Here is a 10,541-nt window from a genome sequence, read left to right on the forward strand (position 1 = left end):
TGCATGAAATGGACCCAAATTGCTCCCCCTTGCATGGCAAGGAATGGTGTTTGTGTTAAGCCCATGGCAAGGTGTTATGTGATTGGGTTAGGGCCATTGTTTTGTGTCCTCAAGTGCATACAAGGCCTTCAATTTCATCCAACACTTGGGCTCCAAGTATAAGTTATCCATCCTTAGCCCAATAGTGCTCCAAAACACTCCACAATGCATCCTTTCGTCAAACACGTCTTATTATCCTGAAAACACACAAAAGAAGTATAAAGGACTAAAATAACTAAAGAAACATAACGTAAATGTACGAGAACAAGCCATTTAAGTCGCACGAATATGCTCCTATCAAATACCCCCACACTTAGCTTTTGCTAGTCCTCGAGCAAAACAGAAAAACAAAACAAAACGAAACGAAACAAAACAAACCAAAGACAATCTTAAACCTTCCAACAATCGTTTCAGGGATTTCCAATGCACATGACAAGTTAAAAATCATTATTCCCACAGATTTTAGCCATCTTTACACTTAAGTACATTCTTACTCATAGTCACCACATACTAATTCACAATTAAGCATTTAAAACCATGTTTTGAATGTAGTAACATGCCTTAGAGAATTCCCTCAATTCCTTACTAGATGTACTCTCGTTTTTCACACAGATTTTCTGACTACACACCCTACACTAGGTATATGTGAGAAGATTGATGTAAACATGTAGACGAACACTCACATATGTTATAACAAGGAAAGCATTTTCTGGATTTATGATAATGACATGAATATGATCTCATGAACGGAATGCTACTACTTAGAATGAGAACCAGTGATTCCATAAGCTCAAATCAATTCCAAACTCCACATTATTGAACACATAACGATCAAGATAGAAGTCAAAGGGGTGTAACGGGGCTAGGGTATTGGCTAACAATGAAAGGTGAAGGATAAACAAACATTCTTAAAGCAATAGTGAGCAAAGTATTGAATTAGGCACTTAGAATTCCCTTTTGAATGAAAACTCAACTTTTGAACAAAAAGGGAGATCAAGCTCTTTTTTTCTTTCTTTTCTTTTCTGTTTTTTTTTTTTTTTTTTTTTTTTTTTTTTTTTTTTTTCTTTTGCCTCTCAAAACATACATAAACACTTAAGAACAAAACATTCTCTCCCCCACACTCATTTTCTTTCATAATGTACTCAAAAGGAATTCATTTAAGTCATGCTCACTATCATTTAAGAACAAGGGTGTGGACTGTCCTACACTAGGCTAGGTGAGGATAATGTGGGTAAACAAAGAATAAAGGCTAAACAAGGCTCAACGGGGTTAAAACTTACAACAAATACGAAATATGGGAAGTAAGGCTATTTGGCTATGGTGGCAACTACACAACTTCATCTTGATATATGTTATGCAATTCAATGTCATGCTTTGAATGAAACGGATATAAGTTCTAGCATTTAGTTATATCATAATACAATTGCATTCTAAGTAGCAACCAAGCAAGAAATAATGAGATCATGCAACAACTTTAGAAAACAAAGAATCACAGATAATAACTCTCCAAAGAACGTTTAGGCTCAAGTCTCACAAGGTTGTAGCGTTTGTTTGAGTTCCTTCCTTCAAGCATGTTACAAAAACGAATTTTTCTTTTATGATTGCATGTGAAGTCATACATTATAACCATAACCAAGCATATACCAAGAGTAAATCAAACTTTTCTCTATGTTTATAACTCTTTTTAACCGTCATGCAATTACAAACCAAATCCTTATCATTGTGTTGGAAGGTACCCTAAGACACAAACACACAAAAACGACTCAAAACACTCTTTTTAGGCTTTTCAAAACATGTTTTTCAAAATTTTATGTGATTTTCGGAGTTATAAAAACAAAACATACTAAAACATTCTAAAACAACTTAAAAACACCTTAAAACAGCAAGGAACAACATTTGAAGTAATGGGTGATAAAATCCCACGAATTTGCATTAAAGTAATGGGTTACCCCTCCCCCCCCCTCCCCCCACACTTAAATCAAACATTGTCCTCAATGTTTTAAGCATAGATTCACACAAAACATAAGTAAACACACAAAAAGCACTTAAACATACTAAACATGGCAGAATGTAACTAACAAAGAGAAAAGTTTAGGGACGCAAATCTGGTTATGGAGTGTAAATTCCCTCTTCTCTTTGGTGATTGTATTGAGGCTTGATCTTGGTGATTCCACAGGCTTACTCTTGAACTGGTTTCCGCCGATCGTTGATTTTCCTTTGTGCTACTCTTGAATTGGGCAGCAGGATTCTTTTGGTCTTCCCCGAAGGTCTGAGCTTCCTCCTTTTATCTGTTTCTTTGTTCAATCTTCGCAGAAGTGGTCCCTTCTCTGGAAGTGTATCAACCGTTGAAGATGACTACTCGAGAGCAACGCTAGGTAAGCAATCAGGAATAGATTCCAGGCAGTTGGCTCCAGAACAGAAGACCGACTCCAAGTGCCGACTGATTGCTTCTTTCACTTTGCCATGCGAGTAAGAACAAGGACAAAGAAAAAGACAGGGAAAGAGCATGATATGAGATACTTTTGCTTTTGACCTTGATGATATGAGATACCTTTGCTTTTGAAGAAGCGGTGAATGAATTAGCATATGCTTCAATCCGCCGTTTCCTCCTGGGTCATCTGTACTCCAAGCATCTGGTATCATTTTTGGGGAAGAAGAAAAAATTGAGTAGTTCGAAAGGCTTTGCTGGGAGTGCGCCCTCAGAGGTGAGGAAGAGTTGGGCATTTTCTTCAGGTTTGCCTTGCCATAAAAGATGAAGGTCGACATATATAGAGATAATATCAAGTGGTGGTACTGTTCTTTTACCCTTGTCGACAAACGTTTTGATCCCGCAAATCCGGCTTTTTGAAATAGTGAGCGACTCTTCGATTTCTGAATACGCCTCTTCGATTTCTGAACGACGCCCCTTCGCTTTCTGAACGACACGTAGTAGTGCGGATGCGGCTCCTTTTGACAAAGCTGCACGCGTTTTCTGAAAAGCAGAGAAAGCGTCGCTGACTTTGCGCTTGTCGGCTAAAGATGTGTAGTTGCGATGATGGCCTCCACGTGTTTTCTGAAAAGAAGAAATCTTTTGACAAAGTTGAACGCGTCTTCAGAAAAGCCGAGAAAGCGTCGCCTAACTTACGCTGGAAATTTCGGCTTTTTGAATCGATGGACGCGTCGCCTTGGCTTTTTATAGAGGTATCAATCACCCCAACATACACACTCTGAAGATTTCCCATTCTTGAAAATCGACTCCGACCCTTTGAGATTTAACTCCATCCACCCCTTCTCATTGAACACCTTTGAAAAATGACTAACTCATCGAACCTTAGCTTAGATTTGAGTCTCAGCAGCGATCCGGTTATGCCCCGTCAAGGTAATGTATGGCGCCCTTCTTTTTTATCTTCTAATGGTCCTCTTTCAGGTGAAGACTCCATGATGACAGATGCAACAAAAACTACGATAGTAGCTAGGAACCTCCTTACTCCTAAGGACAATAGGCTGCTTTCAGGACGGTCCGATGTGTTGGCCGTTCAAGAGTCCCTCGCTCTCAGCGTTCAATGTGCAGGCTCTGTGTCCAACATGGGCCAACGCCTGCTTGCTCGGTCCTGCCAAGTGGAATCGTTGATGACAGAGGTGGAAAGTCTTAAGCAGGAGATCAAACAGCTTAAGTACGAGAATAGAAGTTTGCATGTGCTTGCAAATAACTATTCGTCGGGCATGAAGAGGAAGCTTGATGATCTGCAAGAATCTGAGGGTCGAATTCACAGTGACCGTCAAAGGCTTGCAGCTTATCTCCAGAGGCACCTTTTTCCTTGGTCATCCAGCGTTTGGCCAAGTATTGAGGCCTGAAATGCTCTAGCTCCGATGCCTCCTGCTTCGATGCCTCCCGCTTCGATGCCTTCCGCTCCAACGCCTTCTGCTCTGACGCCTCGTAGTGGGGCTTCACGTAAACATCCTTTGTGAAGGCTCCATCTTTCTGCCATGTTTATTTTTATTCTATTTTTTTTTTTTTTAATCAAATCAAACGGCATGGAATTGATCTTTGAATGGAGGGTGATACTTGAAATGATCCGGTAATGGTTTAAATTCTAGAGTGGATGCCTAAATCATTAACAACATATTAGTATAAAAGAAAATTGAAATTCGGGGAGTCGGCTTACCTTTGTGCTCCGACATGAACTTAAAAATAAACACCCCTTCGAAAGTTATGACATGTCCCGTGTCATAAAACCCTTTTTCATAGCAACCCAATAGTTTGTCTACAAACATAGCCCTCATATACATTCGTATTAGTAAGCAAAAACACACTTAACCAAAACTAACACAACTAACACAAAAAAAAAAAAAAAAAAAACAAAAAAACAAAAAAACACAAACCTTCCATCCCACACCCAAACCTAACCAAAGCATTGTCCTCGGTGCTTAAAATTGTATGTAATGCAAGTAGGCAAAGAATATGGAATGGTGACAACATAAACACAAAATGAGGAAAGAACACAAACCACACTAGGTTGCCTCCTAGTAAGCGCTTTATTTAATGTCTAGGCAAGACATGGTAGCTTGTTCACGGTGTTGTAAACTCAAGAAAATCTACAACTTGATAAACTTGCTCTTCCTCCACTTTCTCCAAATATGGTTTCAATCGCTGCCCATTGACTTTAAAAGAGGTGCCATTCTTCATGTTCTCTATCTCCACAGCTTCGTGGGGAAATGTTTGCAGCACCTTAAATGGTCCCACCCACCTAGACTTCAATTTACCTGGAAAAAGTCTCAAACGTGAGTCATACAACAGTACTTTCATACCTTGGTGAAACTCCTTCCGTAGGATAGCCTTGTCATGATAGAGCTTAGTCCGTTCCTTGTAGATTTTGGCATTCTCATATGCTTCATTTCTGAGTTCTTCCAACTCATTAAGTTGGAGCTTCCTTGCTATTCCAGCATCCTTGTAATCAAAGTTGAACTTCTTGATGGCCCAATATGCACGGTGTTCAAGCTCTATTGGCAAATGACAAGCTTTCCCAAACACAAGGCGATAAGGACTCATGCCAATGGGGGTCTTATATGCTGTTCTATATGCCCATAGTGCATCATTCAACCTCAGTGACCAATCCTTCCTTGTAGGGCTTACGGTCTTCATCAAAATGTTCTTGATCTCCCTATTGCTAATCTCCACTTGTCCTGAGGTTTGAGGATGGTACGGGGTTGCCACTTTGTGGTTGATGTTGTACTTCTTCATCAAGGATTCAAAGGGTTTGTTGCAGAAATGGCTGCCACCATCACTAATAATAGCTCTTGGGGTTCCAAACCTACAAAAAATCACATCTTTAAGAAAATTCAAAACAACCTTATGATCATTAGTTATTGTAGCAATGGCTTCAACCCATTTGGATACATAATCTACTGCCACTAATATGTATAAGTAACCAAAAGAGGATGGAAATGGTCCCATGAAATCGATTCCCCAAACATCAAAGAGCTCCACCACCAAAATGTTGTTCAATGGCATCTCATTTCTTCGGCTAATGTTCCCCATTTTCTGGCACCTATCACACTTAGAACAAAAATCAAAAGCATCTTTGAATAAAGTAGGCCAAAAGAAACCAGATTGTAAAACCTTTAGAGATGTCTTTTTGGCACCAAAATGTCCTCCACATGCCAATGTATGGCTGAACGTTAGAATGCTTTGTTGCTCACTCTCTGGGACACACCTCCTAATGATTTGGTCAGGGCAATATTTAAACAAATATGGTTCGTCCCAAACGTAGTGCTTTACCATGGCAAGGAACTTCTTTCTTTCCTGAAAAGAAAGGTCATTTCTAATTATACCACAAACAAGATAATTAACAAAATCAGCATACCATGGTTCTTTTTCTTGAATAACAAGGAGTTGTTCATCTGGAAATGATTCATTTAGAGGCAAAGGTTGTCCAACTCCATGGTTTTCATTGAGCCGTGACAAATGGTCAGCCACAACATTATCACTTCCCTTATTATCTCGAATTTCCAAGTCAAACTCTTGTAGTAAGAGTATCCATCTAATTAAGCGTGGCTTAGCATCCGTTTTTGTCATCAAGTACCTAAGGGCTGCATGATCAGAAAACACAATAACTTTAGATCCAACAAGATATGACCGAAACTTCTCTAAGGCAAAAACAATAGCAAGCAACTCCTTTTCAGTTGTGGAATAGTTAAGTTGAGCATCATTTAGAGTCCGGCTTGCATAGTAGATCACGTGTGGGAGCTTGTTCACCCTTTGCCCTAAAACTGCACCAATAGCATAGTCAGAGGCATCACACATTAATTCAAAAGGTAAAGACCAATCTGGTGCCATAATAATAGGGGCCGAGGTTAATTCATGTTTCAAAGTATTGAATGCATCCATACAAGCTTTATCAAAATGAAATACAACATCTTTAGCTAACAGATTGCATAATGGACGAGTGATCATTGAAAAGTTCTTAATGAAACGACGATAAAAACCCGCATGTCCCAAAGAACTTCTTACTCCCTTCACGATTGTGGGAGCTGCCATATTGGTGATGATGTCAATTTTGGCTTTGTCCACCTCTATTCCTTGGCTAGAGATTACATGCCCCAACACAATTCCTTGTTTCACCATAAATTGGCACTTTTCCCAATTGAGAACCAAATTTGTTTCCTGACATCTTTGAAGTACTAAAGAAAGATGGTTAAGACATTCATCAAAAGAGGAACCAAACACTGAAAAGTCATCCATAAATACCTCAATGAATCTTTCTACCATGTCAGAAAAGATTGCCAACATGCATCTTTGGAATGTTGCTGGAGCATTGCAAAGTCCAAAAGGCATTCTCCTATATGCAAATGTGCCAAACGGGCAAGTAAAGGTAGTTTTCTCTTGATCCTCCAGAGCAATTGCAATTTGATTGTAACCTGAGTAACCATCAAGAAAACAATAGTGTGAGTAACCTGCCAATCTCTCAAGCATTTGATCTATGAAAGGCATAGGAAAGTAATCTTTTCTAGTGCTAGAATTCAACTTCCTGTAATCGGTGCAAACACGCCAACTAGCCGTGGGCTTTGTGGGCACAAGCTCTTTGTTTTCATTCTTCATCACCGTGATTCTCACCTTCTTAGGTACCACCTGAATAGCACTCACCCATTTGCTATCAGAAATGGGATATATGATCCCCACATCTAACAACTTCAACACTTCATTCCTCACAACTTCCTTCATGTGTGGATTGAGCCTCCTTTGTGGTTCACGGGTTGACTTTGCTCCTTCTTCCAAAAGAATCCTATGCATGCACATGGTAGGGCTTATTCCCTTGATATCTGCAATAGACCAACCAATAACTGATTTGAACTCTTTTAACACCCTAATTAGTTTATCTTCTTCATTTGGGGTGAGGTCAGAAGTTATGATAACTGGTAGAGTTTCAAATTCAGCTAGATATGCATACTTTAGATGTGGTGGAAGTGGTTTAAGTTCAAGTTTTGGTGCCTTAACAGTGGAAGAGGTTAAATGTGACCTCGATGGTTCTAAAGGCTCTAAAAGAGGTAAAATATTCAAAGGATACGGTGCCAATGCTTCCAAGGCAGCTACCTCTTCCATGAGTGCATCTTCTTCATCAAACTCATCTTGAGATTGACTCAAAACAGTTTGTAATGGTTCATTAGATTGTGCCTGCAAGAACTTAGAGAAAACAAGCGAATCAAGCACATCAATGGCATAACAATCAAGAGATGAAGAAGGATGTGAAAGAGACTCAAACACTTTGAATTGAACGGTCTCTCCTAGCATTGTCATAGTGAGGAGTCCATTTTGCACATCAATGATGGTCTTGGCAGTGGCCATAAACGGTCTCCCAAGCAAAATAGGCAATTCTCGGTCATGTATAGGAGCTTCCTCCATGTCCAACACTACAAAATCCGCAGGCAAGATTAGTTTATCAATTTGAACTAGAATATCCTCTACTATACCTCTTGGATATTTCACGGATCTATCCGCAAGTTGTAATGAGATGGTGGTGGCTTTCAATTCCCCCAAACCTAGTTGAAGGTACACGGAATAAGGCATTAAGTTGATGCTAGCACCTAAGTCAAGCATCGTCTTCTCTGCCTTCTTGTCCCCTATGGTGATGTTGATAGAAAAACTTCCTGGATCCTTGAGCTTTGGTGGAAGTTTTCTTTGCAACACGGCACTTACATTCTCGGACACCACTACTTTCTCATGTGGTCCATACTTCCTTTTGTAGTTGTTTAACTCTTTGAAGAACTTCCCATAAGCTGGCATGTTCCTAATGACATCAAGCAAAGGTAAGTTAACATTCACCTTACTTAGAATATCAAAAATCTCCTTGAATGACTTATCCTGCTTGCTCTTGGCAAGTCTTCCAGGGAATGGTATTGGTGGAGTGTAAGGTTTCTCGGCCTTGTGAAGATTTGGTGCTTCAAACGAGGGAGTAGCATGGCTTGGTTCCTCATTTGGTTTTTCATTTTCTCCTTGAGTAACCCCTGCATTCACATGATCAGATTCATTAGTAACTTCATTGCCAACTCTATTATTGATAACCTTTCCACTTTTAAGTGTAGTGATTGCTTTGGCTTGCTCTTGGTTCCTTTGGAGTATCACGGGTTGGCTTGGAAACTTTCCAACCTCTCTTTGGCTCAAGGCATCTGCAATCTGCCCCAATTGTGTCTCCATTTTGGTTAGAGCCGCCGAATGTTGTTGGAGAGTGCTATTGGTGGTTTGTTGGAATTGCAAGGTATTTTGGGCTAACAATTTAACCGTATCCTCAAGAGTAGGTTTTGGTTGGAAGTTTTAGAATTGATTGTTGTTCTTCCACGAAAGATTGGGATGATCTCTCCAACTTGGGTTATATGTATTGGAATACACATCATTCCTTGGCCTTTGATTGTAAGAATTCATGAGGTTCACTTGCTCTTGGACATACTCGGGGTAAGCCTCCCTAGATGGACATTGATGAGTAAGGTGGCTTGGTATGTTGCAAATGGCACATACTTCACTTGCTTTTGGCACCATGTTGAGCACGGATTCAAGCTTCTTTTCTAGGTTAGCTACTTGCAAAGAAAGATCATGATTAGAGCTTGTTTCATATACTCCAACTCTCTTACCCCTTACATCTTTGTGTTGAGCATTAGATCCCAACATCTCATAAATGTTATATGACTCTTGAGCATTCTTTTTCTTCAAAGCTCCACCTGCTGCATTATCAACAGTTGATTGACATGTTTGGGTTAGTCCATCATAGAAAATTTGCATTTGTAAGTGAAGAGGTAACCCATGGTGTGGACATTGCAACAAAAGGCCTTTAAAGCGCTCCCAACACTCATTGAAAGGTTCTCCATCATCTTGTTTGAAGTTGAAGATTTGTCCCCTTAATGTGGCTGTCTTTTGAGTGGAAAAGAACTTTTCCAAAAACTTCTTAGCCACGGCATCCCATGTGGTGAGTGAACCAGGTACTAGAGTCATTAACCAACCCTTGGCCCTATCTTTCAAGGTGTAAGGGAACACTCTCATCCTCAGATTTGCTTCACTTACTCCCTGTAAAGGTAAACCACTCATAACATTGTAAAATTCTTTAATATGAGCTAAAGGATCTTCATTAGGTAAGCCATAAAAAGAAGGAAACATATGGAAATGTGAAGATTTAAGATCATAGTTTCTAGCTTCTGTGGGCAGCAAGATGCATGAAGGTGAATTTGGTATGATTGGTTGAGCAAAATCCTCCAAAGCTCGAAGATCATTTTGGTTGCCCGCCATCTCTTCTTCTCTTTCCCAATTAAAGTGCTCAGATCCTTCACTTGTTGGACTAGACGGTTTCCCTTCCTCTTCTTCACGGACAATGGAGGAACTTGTTGGCACAAAGCTTTCCAAAGTGTTGCCCTTTAACCGTTCAATTCTTTGGCCTAATTCAGCAAGTCTATTTGACATATACTACCTGAAACAAGATAAAACAAGTTTGAATAAAAATCAGAAATCTACTTAAAATGAAAAGAACAAGGTTTAATATTAAAACAAGCAATTATAAGGGACTGAAATCAGTCCCCGGCAACGACGCCATTTTGATTGGTGTTTTCCTTCTTCGTGCTAGAATATGTTTAGTATAATGGCACAAGTAAGGGTGTCGAATCCACAGGGACTAATTGGACCTATACAACTACTTGTTTTGCAAGAACTCTATAAGAGAAATAAAACTAATCAACTTAGGCAGATTTGTTGTTGTAACTTGAAAGCACAAGAAAATGAAGTAGACACAAATAAATGAATCAACAACTAATAAAATGAGATAGCACAAATGGAGATGAAACTAGGGATTCGGTTTCACCATTGCTAAGCCAAGTCCATGCTTGTTAAGTCAGATTATACTCATCCATCTACCTATTTCTTGGGTTTGTTTCACTTAGATATGATCAACCATATGATGTGTATTTGATCAAATGTTCCTAATCATGAACCTAAGTGTGATGTGCAACTTTGGTCCCTAATCAAGAACATGACACACACAAGAAAC

General features: G+C 39.6%; 1 non-coding gene across 1 annotated transcript; it reads left to right on the forward strand.

Moving 5' to 3' along the window:
• The first annotated feature begins 9,305 nt into the window (after nucleotides 1-9,305).
• LOC148694627 (small nucleolar RNA R71) lies at nucleotides 9,306-9,416 on the forward strand. Its single transcript, XR_015966110.1, has one exon. It is a non-coding gene; the product is annotated as a small nucleolar RNA R71 (small nucleolar RNA).
• Nucleotides 9,417-10,541: the final 1,125 nt, after the last annotated feature.

Source organism: Pyrus communis, chromosome 8 (genome assembly GCF_041283825.1).
Source record: "Pyrus communis isolate YQ-2024b chromosome 8, ASM4128382v1, whole genome shotgun sequence".
Taxonomy (NCBI): Eukaryota; Viridiplantae; Streptophyta; class Magnoliopsida; order Rosales; family Rosaceae; genus Pyrus; species Pyrus communis.